This window comes from Oncorhynchus masou, chromosome 10 (assembly GCF_036934945.1).
Source record: "Oncorhynchus masou masou isolate Uvic2021 chromosome 10, UVic_Omas_1.1, whole genome shotgun sequence".
Classification (NCBI taxonomy): domain Eukaryota; kingdom Metazoa; phylum Chordata; class Actinopteri; order Salmoniformes; family Salmonidae; genus Oncorhynchus; species Oncorhynchus masou.
In genome coordinates, this window is record NC_088221.1 from 6370365 (window position 1) to 6386440 (window position 16076).

The window sequence follows — 16076 nt, forward strand, 5'->3', positions numbered from 1 at the left end:
AGTTAAAATGATTGATCACCGCATAATTCCTCCCTCCCTACAATTTGACTTTGTGTTGCACACGATTGTATAGCTGTAAAGCTGTACAGCAAATCAGCAATCTGTTCAGTAGCTACCTGTGTTGATTGGCAGTTTTATTGACCATTCAGAGGGTTGAGTGTTGGTTTCGCTAGCCAATCTGTTGTACGTTTTTTGAAGGGGCGATGCTGCGTGGGGGTGAGGGTAGGTAACAACATCTCCTCCCCGCTGATCCTCAACACTGGGGCCGCACAAGGGTGCGTTCTGAGACCTCTCCTGTACTCCCTGTTCACCCACGACTGCGTGGCCTCGCACGCCTCCAACTCAATCATCAAGTTTGCGGACGACACAACAGTGGTAGGCTTGATTACCAACAACGACGAGACGGCCTACAGGGAGGAGGTGAGGGCCCTCGGAGTGTGGTGTCAGGAAAATAACCTCACACTCAACGTCAACAAAACTAAGGAGATGATTGTGGACTTCAGGAAACAGTAGAGGGAACACCCCCCTATCCACATCGATGGAACAGTAGTGGAGAGAGTAGCAAGTTTTAAGTTCCTCGGCATACACATCACAGACAAACTGAATTGGTCCACTCACACAGACAGCATCGTGAAGAAGGCGCAGCAGCGCCTCTTCAACCTCAGGAGGCTGAAGAAATTCGGCTTGTCACCAAAAGCACTCACAAACTTCTACAGATGCACAATCGAGAGCATCCTGGCTGGCTGTATCACCGCCTGGTACGGCAACTGCTCCGCCCTCAACCGTAAGGCTCTCCAGAGGGTAGTGAGGTCTGCACAACGCATCACCGGGGGCAAACTACCTGCCCTCCAGGACACCTACACCACCCGATGTTACAGGAAGGCCATAAAGATCATCAAGGACATCAACCACCCGAGCCACTGCCTGTTCACCCCGCTATCATCCAGAAGGCGAGGTCAGTACAGGTGCATCAAAGCTGGGACCGAGAGACTGAAAAACAGCTTCTATCTCAAGGCCATCAGACTGTTAAACAGCCACCACTAACATTGAGTGGCTGCTGCCAACACACTGACACTGACTCAACTCCAGCCACTTTAATAATGGGAATTGATGGGAAATGATGTAAATATATCACTAGCCACTTTAAACAATGCTACCTTATATAATGTTACTTACCCTACATTATTCATCTCATATGCATACGTATATACTGTACTCTATATCACCGACTGCATCCTTATGTAATACATGTATCACTAGCCACTTTAACTATGCCACTTTGTTTACATACTCATCTCATATGTATATACTGTACTCGATACCATCTACTGTATCTTGCCTATGCTGCTCTGTACCATCACTCATTCATATATCCTTATGTACATATTCTTTATCCCCTTACACTGTGTATAAGACAGTAGTTTAGGAATTGTTAGTTAGATTACTTGTTGGTTATTACTGCATTGTCGGAACTAGAAGCACAAGCATTTCGCTACACTCGCATTAACATCTGCTAACCATGTGTATGTGACAAATAAAATTTGATTTGATTTGATTTGATTGATTTGCATCTCAATTGCATACTCCTCGTGTCTTCTCACCTTTTCAAAACCCATTGGAGGAGAAAACAAGAAGTCCCACCCACCCCTAAACAGCTTCCATCACCTAGTGATAAGACTGTTAAATGGCTAACAACTACTGCTCTCCCTCTCCCACAGCCTATCGAGTGACTCCATTACACCACTTTCGATTGATTATTTTGCCATTAGTATTTATCTATTTATCCTGCTACTGGTAACTATTACTCCTGTTTACATGTATATATTACCAATAGTATAGTACCATAAGTATTTATATATTTGTAGTACCAGTCATGTTTTATGTATGAAACCCCCCTCAACCACTCCAGTATCCCTGCACATTTAATAAGGTACTGGCATTGACCTGTATACACAGTACTTGCATTTCTGTGATTTTTGTGATTCTCACCCACCTCATTTGTGATTTTTATTTTAGTTAAATGTTTTATTTTCCTACAACACTGACTCTGACGCTCTTCGAATGTGGCAGGACTTGCGTGATCACACCCTCTGTAGCCAATGTGAGCAAGTGTCTTTAAAACAGGTCAACATTCACAAGGTCACGGGGCCAGACGGATTACCAAGACATTTTCAAACTCTCCCTGACAGAGTCTGTAATGCCTACATGTTTCAAGCAGACCACCATAATCCCTGTGCCCAAGAACACCAAGGTAACCTGCCTAAATGACTACTGTCACAGCACTCACATCGGTAAACATGAAATGCTTTGAAAGACTGGTCATAGCTCACATCAACACCATCATCATGGAAACCCCAGACCCACTCCAATTCGCATACCGCCCCAACAGATTCACAGATAATGCCATCTCAATCGCACTACACACTGCCCTTTCCCACCTGGACAAAAACAACACTCAAGTGGGAATGCTGTTCATTGACTACAGCTCAGCGTTCAACACCATAATGCCCACAAAGCTCATCACTAAGCTAAGGTCCATGGGACCATACACCTCTCTCTGCAACTGTGTGGCCAGGCACGACTCCAACACCATCAATAAGTTTGCTGACGACACAACAGTGGTAGGCCTGATCACCAACAATGATGAGACAGCCTATAGGGGGAAGGTCAGAGACCTGGCAGTGTGGTGCCAGGACAACAACCTCTCCCTCAATGTGAGCAAGACAAAGGAGATGATCGTGGACTACAGGTAAAGGAGGGCTGAACAGGCCCCCATTAACATCGAGGGGGCTGCAGTGGAGCAGGTCGAGAGTTTCAAGTTCCTTTGTGTTCACATCACCAACAAACTATCATGGTCCAAACACACCAAGACAGTCGTGAAGAGGGCACCACAACACATTTTCCCCCTCAGGAGACTGAAAAGATTTGTCATGGGTCCCCAGATCCTCAAAAGGTTCTACAGCTGCACCATCAAGAGCATCCTGACCGGTTGCATCACCCCCGAGCATGGCAACTGCTAGGCATCCGACCGTAAGGCTAGGCGGTGTCAGAGACTCCAAACACCTATGTCATAGACTGTTCTCTCTGCTACTGCACGGCAAGCAGTACTGGAGCGCCAAGTCTAGGTCCAAAAGGCTCCTTAACAGCTTCTACCCCCAAGCCATAAGACTGCTGAACAATTAATCAAATGGCCACTTGGACTCTCTACCGGTACCCCCTGTATATAGCCTCGTTATTGTTATTTTATTTTTTACTTTAGCTTATTTAGTTAGTTGTTTCTTAGAAACATAATTAAAGCTAGAAACATAATTAAAACTTTAAAATGTGCACATTGATCTGGAATAGTGTGCTTGTATACACATTTTGATACTGTATCTTTTATACTTTTTAAACTATAGTGAACAAAAATATAAACAACATGTAAAGTGTTGGTCCCATTTTTCATGATCTGAAGTGTAAAAGCTCCCAAAAAATGTCCCTATGCACAAAAAGCTTATTTCTCTCAAATATTGTTTTACATCCCTATTAGAAAGAGAAGCTGATTAAACAGCATAATCATTACACAGGTACACCTTGTGCTGAAGACAAAAAATGTGAAGTTTTGTCACACAACACAATGCCACAGATGTCTCAAGTTTTGAGTGTGCTTGCAATTGGCATGCTGACTGCAGGAATGTCAAATAGAGCTGTTGCAAGAGAATTATGAATTATGAATTATAAGTCATTTTAGAGAATGTCAGTACATCCAACTGTAGTTACTAAATAAAGCCACTTAGCAAAACTACTGACCACAACCACAAAACTACCAACCACAACTGTTGACCACTACTAACCACAGCTACTAAACACAACCACAACTGCTAAACCACAAGTACTGACCACAACCACAAAACTGCTGATCACAACAACATAACTATTGCCCAAAACTAATGAACCACACAACTACTTATTAAAACTTCTGACCAATACTGACCACAACTCCTACCACAACTACTGAACCACACATGTACTGTACTTACCAAAATGATCGACCACTTCTAACCACAACCACACAACTACTGACTACAACCACATAATTACTGACAACAACAACAGACCACACAACTAATGACCACAACCACACAACTACTGACCACAACTAATGACCAAAACAACACAACCACCTACCACAACTACTGAACCACAACCACACAACTACTGAGCACAACTACTAACCACTACTGAGAACAACTGACCACAACCACACAAAGGTAAGGTAAGACCACAAAACTACTGAACCACAACTACTACTCTGGAATGCACTAGCTCTGGTCCAACTCTGGTCCTAGGTGTTGCTAGCTAGCGCTGGTTCGCACTATGTCACGTTCTGACCATAATTCTGTTATTTTATTCTTTATTTTAGTATGGTCAGGGCGTGAGTTGGGGTGGGCAGTCTATGTTTGTTTTTCTATGTTGGTTTTTGTGTTCGGCCTAATATGGTTCTCAATCAGAGGCAGGTGTCGTTAGTTGTCTCTGTTGAGAATCATACTTAGGTAGCCTGGGTTTCACTTTGGTTTGTGGGTGTTTGTTTCCATGTAAGTGTTTGGGCCACACGGTACTGTTTCGGTTTTCGTTTTGTTCACATTGTTTATTGTTTTGTATTTCAGTGTTCAGGTCATTTTGAATAAATCATCATGAACACTTAACACGCTGCGCTTTGGTCCGATCCTTCTTCTACCTCTGAATGCCGTTACACACTAACTCTGGTCTGCACTATAAATTATAACTACTTAAATGTGCATAAATTAGCATATAATACCTACCAACAATAATTGTAACTCTTGAACTCATCATGCTAGAAAAAACGAATGAACTTTCACAGGTTCTTGCTATCCTAACTTCAAATTCTTTCAAACATATTAACAAATAACTATAAATGTGCATTAATTAGCATAATGTAACTCACGAACAGTAACTCTTGAACTGTTCAAGCCAAAGCCAACATTCATATGTTCAGGCTATTCTAACTTTTCCAACTATAACCAGTCTACTATAACTATAACCATTACTAATGCAGACACTACCAAAACTATAACATTTTTCAAAACCATACATACTTAAATATGCTTTGCTTTAAATGGTAAAGTGAAACTTTTAAAACTTTTACCACAACCACAAAAATATTGGTTAAACAAATCCCATCAATTGTACAATACCATCTAGTTTCTATTATTATTTTATCACTGCACTGTTGGGAAAGAGGTCTTAAGGTAAGAATGTCACTGTACTGTTTTTACACCTGTTGTATCCAGTACAAATGGGAAATAAACGTTGCAACTTGAGAGGAGAAAGGACGTGAGGTGTATGCAATTGAGATTTTCCCTCTGTGCCACAAAATGTACATTTACATTTGTAATTTAATAGAAGCTCTAAGAGCGATTTACAGTAGTGAGTGCATACATTTTATACGTTTTTTGTACTGGTCCCCTGTGGGAATTGAACCCACAACCCTGGCAATGCAAATGCCATGCTCTACCAACTGGGTGACAAAACGTTGCAAAAGCTGTCCAGATCATTTCAAGCCATTAGTCTCAAGTCAAAGTCAGGTCCCAAATCTTGAGGCTCCAAGTCAAAATCAAGTCTCAAGTTATTTTATTTTATATCAAGTCAAGTCTCAAGCCATGTAATGTGTGACTTGAGTCAGGCTCGAGTTTAAGTCATGTGACTCGAGTCCACAACTCTGGTATCAAGCCATCGAGCTTGCTAGTTAAGTAGGTCTACAGTATGTAAATACTTTTTAACGAGCTGAATTGATTGTGTTGAGATTCCCAATCACTGCCATTTCTGTCCAAAAATATTGAGCAAATTAAACAAACAGTGCATCACCTGAATGGCTGGAGGCAGCCAATTTACTAGCTGTGATTTACAACCTGATAGATATATTTATTAGACTACATCAACTGTAAGAAAATATATGTTGATTCAACATACAATTGTAAGACATCCAGCTGCAATAGTATTACGAGTTTGCTCAACAAAATTCACACAAACTTTTGTTGTGTTTGCTCAACAACGTTTTTGCTGAGTAAACTCACATTCCTATTGCAGCTGGTTGCCGTACAATTGTATGTTGAATCAACAATTTGTTTTGTATGATTTAGCGCTGAATTAAATTAATCATGCATTGACTGCATCCATATAATGCTGCCAACCATGCTGTACCATATGTTATAGAATTTTGAGTCAAATAGAAACAATTTGTAAAACCTCTTGTAAAGTACATTTGAAGAATAAACCACACATTTTATATTTTGGGACAATACTATGATTATCTGTTTGTTTCATTTCTGTAAAATAGTTAAGAGTGTCAGTTTCTCTTAAACACCGCTGATACAATGGCAATTTTCTGAGTGAACCTGCAGTGCAGTTTCGCATTTATCTGCAGTTGATTGAATAGAGGGCTTAGTATAGTATACTGGTAGATAGAAGTATGAATGACATACAGCATTATCAGAGTGGAAGATGTAGGAGGCTGGAGAGTTGTCCACAATGATGATCTTGTTGAGGTCCCTGCCCAGACGACTCAGGTCTTTCACATAGTTTCCTTGGTGGAAAACGCAGGACTCCCGGAAGAGACGGTGTTGGAAGGCACCCCATTTATCCAGCAGGTCGGAGACGGGATCGGCATACTGGCACATAAGGAAAAAACACACAACATTGTCACTGATGGTAGTTCAAAGAAAGCTCTGTGTGTGTGATGTAAATGTAAATGAAGTCTGTGTCTATGAGTAAGATATTAGAATGGCAGGGCTAATTTTCTAAGAATTGTAAATGAAACATGTCAAACACGTGTCACATTCTTAAAGGGAACGTTCAGTATTTTAGATGCCCCCATCACTTCCATTGATTGTTAGATAGCATCAACTTAAGTTAGCTTATATTTGTAGTGGCTGTTTAAAGAAAACAGAACCATGGATTACAGTTTCTCCTTGCCCATAGACTACTTTCAGGATGAGGAACCATCTAACATTTAACTTGTTAAATCCCGAATTTCCCTTTAAGCCTAGTAGTTGACTAAAAGTTAGATCCTTTCAACCTTTAATGTAGTTATGTCAATCAGCATTCAGTGAACATGATCTCACCTTGGATAAACTCGCAGTGAACAGAACACACTCAAACAACTCCCCCATTCTTCTGAGATACTCATCCATATGGGGTCGCTTCAACACATACACCTGAAGTAATAGAAACACAAGACATGGGGAAAAACTTCTGATTATTTACAAAACGTTGACTGTATTTTTTCCTTGCTCAAGACGTTAATGCTTTAAACTACTTTTTGAATAGTTTTAGAATCATTTTAAATAATTTTAAATAATTTTTGGAGCAATAGTTGTGCCTACGCCCTCTCATCTGTGACTTTTGGCTGCACCTTGCCTTGCTTGTCCAGGTTTACTGTTATGGGGTGCCAGATGATATTGAGGTTAATGGGTTGTGACATAAAAATGAGACGTTGAAAGAGACTGAAAGAGAGGTTAACACGTCTGACAGCATATCAGACTTCATAAATGCCAGATGACCCTACATTTCCATGTGGAATGGTCAATCAGGTGTAGCCTATTATCTGTATATGGAAGGATATGCCTGTCAATATATAACTTTTATTCCAGTTCTGCTCGATTCCTCGAAAGAGCATGACGCTATCGGCCTTGTTCCTGGACCAAGTCATCCCGAATAGGCTCTCCCTGCTTAAACAAGCCTATCCTAGATTACTTGAAACAGACCCAGGCCTCGGGTATAAAACAGGTGTTATCTTCTGTCTTCTGGCCAAAATTTGCCTTTAAACTAAGCAAAACTGCAGCAGTATCTGCAATCTCCAATGTGATCTCCAATCGGCTGGACAGATTCTGTTCTAGGGACTGAGATTGATGGGCCCGGTGATTTCTGAGAAGCCAGTCAGTACTTCCTTGTTTCGTCAGCCCACAGAAATAGACACCGGCTGCTGAGACCCGTCCACAGAGAAGGCCAAAGCTCTGTCAGGTTGCTAGGCTAGTGTACTAGCACTATAGCACCGTTGAGTAAACGGTGGTAGGAAAAAGGTAAAAAGAAAAGAGACCACTTTGAACTAATGGCACACTAATGGCACACTTTCAAAACTGAGGAGATAGCATGGATAACACAGAAAATAGATTATATAATTGTATTTGAGGTCAGGGCAACTGTACTGCTTATTCCATTGTGGAGCTATGAAGGAAAGAAGGCTAAGAATTTAAACTCAAAAGAGTCGTGCTTACCTGGTGAACTGTTCCATCGATTTCCACTGGAATTATAAAATCAGCGTTGTTCAATGGCTGTTGAGAGCAAGAACATACGATGTAAGAATCAAGTACGGAACCCATTTACTGAAAGCTGCATTATATCACTTTTTGGGCGACCTGACCAAATGTACACAGAAATGTGAGTTATAGATCTGTCATTTTCATTGAAAGAAAGTCTAAGAAGTGGTAGGGTAAGTGTACCTATTAAGCCCACCAAAATCTAAATTTTCTATAACAAATCTATTCTTTTTCTCAAGTATGACATTTGGGTACTGTTTTCCACCACTGCTCAATAGTCCTATTCATGTCCCTCATTTGTTCACATCTTTGTCCACCGCTTGTAGGTCTTCTATCCCTAATATCCTTCAACCCTGATCTTATTCTTCTCTCTCTGCATCAACGACTCCAAACATCTTAGGGAGAGTAATGAGGTTTCTAATTGTTCCTAATAGTTTCTAATCTTGGTAAAGGCACCATGGCTAGATGCATAATATGGATCAAGTAAAATAAAATTGTATTTGTCATGTGCCGAATACAACCTTACCGTGAAATACTTACCTAAAGCTCTTAACCAACAATCTAGTTTTAAGAAAAATAAGAGCTAAAAAAATATTTACTACTAAAGTAAAAAATAAACGAGCAACAATAAAATAACAACAACGAGGCTATAAACAGGGGGTACCGATACCAAGTCATTGTGCGGGGGTACAGTTGAAGTAGTTGAAGTAATGGAGGTAATATGGACATGTAGGTAGATGTAAAGTGTCTATGCATAGATAATAAACAGTGAATAGCAGCAGTGTAAAAAGAATACCAATACAAATAGAACGGGTAGCCATTTGATTAGCTGTAAAAAAAAAAGCCTCTTGGACGTAGACGTAGTACTCCAGTACCACTTGCCGTGCGGTAGCAGAGAAAACAGTCCATGACTAGGGTGGCTGGAGTCTTAGGCAATTTTTAGGGCCTTCCTCTGATATCGCCTGGTTTAGAGGTCCTGGATGGCAGGAAGCTTGGCCCCATGATGTACTGGGCCGTACACACTGCCTTCTGTACCGCCTTGCGGTCATAGGCTGAGCAGTTGCCATAGCAGTCGGTGATACAACCAGTCAGGATGCTCTCGATGCGGCAGCTGTATAACTTTTGGAGGATCTGAGGACCCATGCAAAATCTTTTCAGTCTCCTGAGGGGGAATTGGCATTGTCTGGCCCTCTTCACAACTGTCTTGGTGTGTTTGGACAATGACAGTTTGTCGGTGAGGTGGACACTCTCAATCTGCTCCACTACAGCCCCGTCAATTAGAATGGGGGCGTGCTCGGCCCTCCTTTTCCTGCAGTCCACGATCAACTCCTTTGTCTTGATCACGTTGAGGGAGAAGTTGTTGTCCTGGCACAACACTGCCAGGTCTCTGACCTCCTCCCTATATGCTGTCTAATCATTGTTAGTGATCAGGCCTACCACCGTTGTGTCGTTGGCAAACGTAATGAGTAGCGCTAGTTGGAGACGTGCTTGGCCACACAGGCATGGGTGAACAGGGAGTACAGGAGGGGACTAAACACACATCCCTGAGGAGCCCCAGTGTTGAGGATCAGCGTGGCAAATGTGTTGTTGCCTACCCTTACCACCTGGGGGCAGCCTGTCAGGAAGTCCCGTAAGGAAGAACAGTATCCAGGTGCAGAGAGGGGTGTTTAGTCCTAGGGTCCTTAGCTTAGTGATTAGCTTTGAGGACACTATGGTGTTGAACGCTGAGCAGTAGTCAAAGAACGGCATTCTCACATAGGTGTTCCTTTAGTCCAGGTGGGAAAGGGAGCTTCATATTTCAATATGTTGGGGCGGTATGCAACTTGGAGTGGGTCTAGGGTTTCTGAGATGATGAGGTTGATGTGAGCCATGACAAGCCTTTCAAAGCACCATGGCTACAGACATGAGTGCTACCGGTCGGTAGTCATTTAGGCAGGTTACCTTGATGTTCTTGGGCACAGGGACTATGGTGGTCTGCTTGAAACATGTAGGTATTACAGACTCGGTCAGGGAGAGGTTTTAAATGTCAGTGGAGACCCTTGCCAGTTGGTTAGCACATGCTCGGAGTACATATCCTGGTAATCCGTCTGGCCCTGCGGCTTTGTGTATGTTGACCTGTTTAAAGGTCTTACTCACATCGGCTACGGTGAGCGGTGATCACACAGTCGGTGATCACACAGTGGTCCGGAACAGCTGGTGCTCTCAAGTATGCTTCAGTGTTGTATGCCTTGAAGCGTGCATAGAAGTCATTTAGCTTGTCTGATAGGCTCGTGTCACTGGGCAGCTCGTGGCTGAGCTTTCCTTTGTAGTCCGTAATAGTTTCCAAGCGCTGCCACATCCAACGTGCGTCGGAGCCGATGTAGTAATATTCAAAGTTAGTCATGTATTCACATTTTCCTGATTGATGGTTCACCTGAGTGCATAGCGGGATTTCTTATAAGCAACTGTATATTATCCATGCCGTCGTTCAGCCACGACTCAGTGAAACATCTTTTAGTGCTTTTACAGTTTTTAATGTCTCTTTGGTAGGAGAGTCTTGAACAGAGGTCATCCAGTTTATTCTCCAATGATTGCACGTTGGCCAATAAGATTGATGGTAGAGACGTGTTATCCACTCGCCGACGAATACTCACAAGGCACCCGGACCTGTGTTCCCTGTATTGGCGTCTATTCTTCATGCAAAGGACAGGCCTCGTCCGGTATCTGTAGTAAATCCTTTGTGTCCGACTCGTTAAATAAAACATCTTTGTCCAGTACGAGGTGAGTAATCGCTGTTCTGATATCCAGAAGCTATTTTCAGTCATGAGAGATAGTGGCAGAAACATTATTTACAAAATAAATGACAAACAACGTAAAAAAAAACACAAAGCAGTACAATTGGTTGGAACCCCGTAAAATGGCAGCCGTTTCCACCGGTGCCATTATAACTGTAGTTGTGTGTTTTAATTAACTTAAATCTGAACAAAAAACATACATATGCTCATGTTCATTGAATATTACAGATATCATCACACGGATATCAGCATATCCCCATGTGTCTCAATGAAAACCGGGCTTAATAGGAGCACACTGGGATAAATTGGAACAACAGTGAATCATGGTAAAAAAACAATAGATTAGTAAAGTCTACTAATAAAGTATTTGGAAACCAATGATTTGGTGTATCAATATACACTATATATCACAATATTATGCAAAGTTAGTATTGAGATTATTTTTCGACAATATTGTGGTATTATATCAAAGGTAAGGGAATATTTATAACGTAATTTCTGATTTCTGTTGACTCCAACATGGCGGAACATTTTATTTGTTTTCTGAGTGCCGTCTCAGATTATTGCATGGTTTGCTTTTTCCGTAAAGTTTTTTTGAAATCTGACACAGAGGTTGCATTAAGGAGAGGTATATCTATATTTCCATGTCTAACACTTGAATTTTCATCGACATTTATAATGAGTATTTCTGTACAATGATGTGGTTCTCTGCAATATTTTTGGATGTTTTTGGAACTAGTGAACGTAACGCGCCAATGTAAACTCAGATTTTTTTATATAAACTTCATCAAACAAAACATGCATGTATTGTGTAACATGAAGTCCTATAAGTGTCATCTGATGAAGATCATCAAAGGTTAGTGATTCATTTTATCTCTATTTGTGCTTTTTGTGAGTTTTTATTTGGCCTGGTGGTGACCTAACATAATCATTTGTGGTGCTTTCACTGTAAAGCATATTTGAATTCGGACACTGTGGTGGGATTAACAACATTACCTGTAAAACGGTATAAGATGTTATATATGTTTGAGGAATTTTAATTATGAGATTTCTGTTGTTTTGAATTTGGCGCCCTGTACTTTCACTGGCTGTTGTCATATTGAAATCTGAAATCTACTATCTTGTTGTAGTTCGCCAAGTAATGTTGTTACTGTGTGATTGTGACATGCAGGCACGAATACAAGCATGGGAAAAAAAACACATTTTGAATTGGCAAAAAATTGTCATGAATGCTCATGAAATATGCCATCATGTGCATATATCAGCACATGAGTCTCTTAATTTTACATAAAGTATGATCACTTATCTGAAAAGTTACAACAGTTGTCAGAGAATTTTTGCAGCTTTGAAATTGGCCACTAGTGGGAAATTACACAACTGTCAATAACTTAATAATAAAACATCTGATTGGCTTAGAATAAAACAAGTTATGGATATAACAACCAGATTATTTAGTTAGCGGAAAATGTAATATTTTTGTTAATGTTTTTATTTATACAACAGATTCTCAATTGGATTGAGGTCTGGTCTTTGACTAGGCACCTTCCAAAACATTTAAATGTTTCCCCTTAAACCACTCAAGTGTTGCTTTAGCAGTATGCTTAGGGTCATTGTCCTGTTGGATGGTGAACCTCTTTCCCAGTCTCAAATCTTGAAGACTGACACAGGTTTCCCTCAAGAATTTCCCTGTATTTAGCACCATCCATCATTCCTTCCATTCTGACCAGTTTCCCAGACCCTGCCAAAGAAAAAACACCCCCACAGCATGATGCTGCCACCACCATTCTTCACTGTGGGGATAGTAATCTCGGGATGATGTGAGGTGTTGGGTTTGCACCAGACATAGCATTTTCCTTGATGGCCAAAAATTGCAATTTTAGTCTCATCTGACCAGAATACCTTCTTCCATATGTTTTTGGAGTTTCCCACGTGCATTTGGCAAACACCAAACATGTTTGCTTATTTTTTTCTTTAAGCAATGGCTTTTTTCTGGCCACTTTTCTGTAAAGCCCAGCTCTGTGGAGTGTACGCCTGAAAGTGGCCCTATATGGACAGATACTCCAATCTCCTCGGTGGAGCTTTGCAGCTCCTTCAGGATTATCTTTGGTCTCTTTGTTGCCTCTCTGAATAATTCCCTCCTTGCCTGGTCCGTGAGTTTTGGTGGGCGGCCCTCTCTCGGCAGATTTGTTGTTTAATAATGGATTTAATGGTGCTCGGTGGGATGTTCAAAGTTTCAGATCTTTTTTTATAACCCAACCCTGATCTGTACTTCTCCACAACTTTGTGTGGAGAGCTCCTTGGTCTTCATGGTGGATGCCCCTTACTTAGTGGTGTTGCAGACTCTGTGGCCTTTCAGAACAGGTGTATACTGTATATACTGAGATCATGTAACAGATCATGTGATACTTAGATTGCACACAGGTGGACTTCATTTAACAAATTATGTGACTTCTGAAGGTAATTGGTTGCACCAGATCGAATTTAGGGACTTCATAGCAAGGGTAGTGAATACATATGCATGCACCACTTTAACGCTTTTAACAACTTATTTTTTGCATTTTCACTTCACCAATTTTGACTATTTTGTGTATATCCATTACATGAAATCCAAATAAAAATCCATTTAAATTCTAGGTTGTAATGCAACAAAATAGGAAAAACTCCAAGGCAGATGAATACCTTCGCAAGGCACTGTAAAACCAGTACTCAGAGTGTAGAGAATCATTGTACCACCTAAACCGTTGTGAAATAACACTGGAACCGCCATTTGATTTTGTACATTTTGCAAAATTCAGACAAAAAAATGTCCTGCTCCTTCCCTGACTTTTCCTAAATGTTTGTATTTTACACTACTCATATGTCAGAATTTTGAAATCACAAGTATTTAGAGCCTTTTTCATACCGATTCTTAACTTACCACGCCAAGACAATGTATTGTAGGACGTTGATACCCAGCCAGGTGCTAATACGTCTCTCTCTGCTCACTGAATGAATGACAAATGTATGAATGGGTGATAATTGTGCACCTTACTTCAAAATTCTATTGAAATTAGGCTTAACAGAATGATGAGGGTGAAGAGGTTGATTTAATTTAGAAAGACGATAGTGTAATGATAGTTTGTGTTATGCCTTTTATTCAGCAGCAAATAACTTGATTGCGCCTCTTGGGGTTGATCATTCTCATTAACATTTTTTTCTTTGTAAAAATAAGCTGTTATGGGACTGTTTTATTTACAATATCTCTATTACTAATCACATTTATTGTCAATGAAACCAGAACATGCTACATGTTGCAGTAGGCCTTTAGAAGGATGCACAACATATCCTTGACTCTATCCAGCGAAGCAAACAATGCCAGCCCACTGAATGAATAACAAATGGATGGAATGGGCAATAATTGTGCAAGTTATATCACAATCAAATTTAAATGAGTCCTAACTGAATGATGAGGTTGATGGAATTTACAAGAACAATAGTGTAATCATGAGTTTGTGTTATGCCTATATGTGACTCGTTTCAGGAAACGAGGTGTATGCCTGACGCCACTACTCACAGGAGCGGCATTTGAACGTAAACATTTATTTTTTTATTTAAAGGAAGAAATGCTTTCCTGAACATGTGAAGTTTTGTTTGCTTTAATAACAACCTTGTATTCCAACCATAAATATGAATGAAATTATTAAATGATGAGCCTAGTTGGGTTAGCCATGGAAAAAGACAGGAACCTTCCGCTAGACATGATTGGCTGAGATAATGAATGGTCTGCCATGTAGCGTGCTTCTGTTTATAACGTGAGCTGTTCAGTATGTGTTGACAGTCCTTTCTTCCACACCATTTTTGAAAGATATAACGTTAGCCATTGAGAACTACAAATGTTTTGCTACTTTTTTCAACAAAATTAATGCCCTGAATTCAGCAGGCGCTATTGATAGATCAGTTGGCAAAAGTGATGGGCTACTTTCTGCACACGCCACGGTCATTGTGAATCGGAGTGAATTGACACAACTCTGGCCAAAACAAGATGTAACTATAAACAAAACAAAGTTAAATGGTTCCAGTCTGCTGTGAAGCGTTCATCCATGAATACGGGTAAGAGTCTAGCTACATTTTCAGATATAAGTTTAAAATTTGGTCAGAAAGTTTTTTTTAGTTCAAGGGTACTGTTCGTTAACAAATGTTAGCTTGCTTGCCCCCTAGTGCTATGCGATGTATGATCTGTGTACAGTAATATTGGAATCAGAAAACAATTTGCATTGCTATTTATAGCCTAATGTCAGCTAGCTAACATTGAACCTACTAGTTTGATAGCTTTAGCTCCCTGCAGATTCATTCTACAGCTATGACAATGTTTGCATTGGTAGTAGTAGGAGTTGGGATTATGCAGGTTCATTGTTTAGCTAGCTAGCTACATGTCTAAACAAAAGACTCCACTTCAGACAGATTACTACATGACCCATCAAATTAGCCAGGTGTGTCTGGGGGTGATTATGGCCATCTATTGTATTTCATGAACATGTGTACATGTCAAGACAATAGTGACCAATCCACTTAGCTAGATGTGGCTGGGGGGTGGTTATAGCATTTCCTACCCATCAAGTTGGACAAGTGTGTTAGGTAAGCATCATCTAATAACGATAAAATATTAATTATTTTTATTCTGTTTTTTGATATTGCTACTAAGTAAGCAGTTCCCTGTATCATTTAAAACTTCTGTATCCTGTGCATGTGACAAATAAACTTAGATTTTATTTGGCATAGCGTGTGTTTACCGCATATGTGAACCCTTAAAGAGATGGGTGGGGCTAAGGCTTAAGAGTGTGTGAACAATGCTGAACGGGTGTAGACAAAGAGCTGGGGTACCAAAAATTCAAGGGTCATTTTCTCAAAAGTGGGGTTACAATTTTATCAACTTTAAAAAGCAAGATTACTTTCCCAGTGTTCCTCAAATGCAGTGTATGATAAACACTTTTCTAGCTCTGAGTTTCTA

At 40.5% G+C, this 16076-nt stretch overlaps 1 pseudogene; it reads right to left on the reverse strand.

Moving 5' to 3' along the window:
- Positions 1 to 16076, reverse strand: part of LOC135547778 (carboxy-terminal domain RNA polymerase II polypeptide A small phosphatase 1-like) — a 48357-nt pseudogene that overhangs the window by 9908 nt on the left and 22373 nt on the right.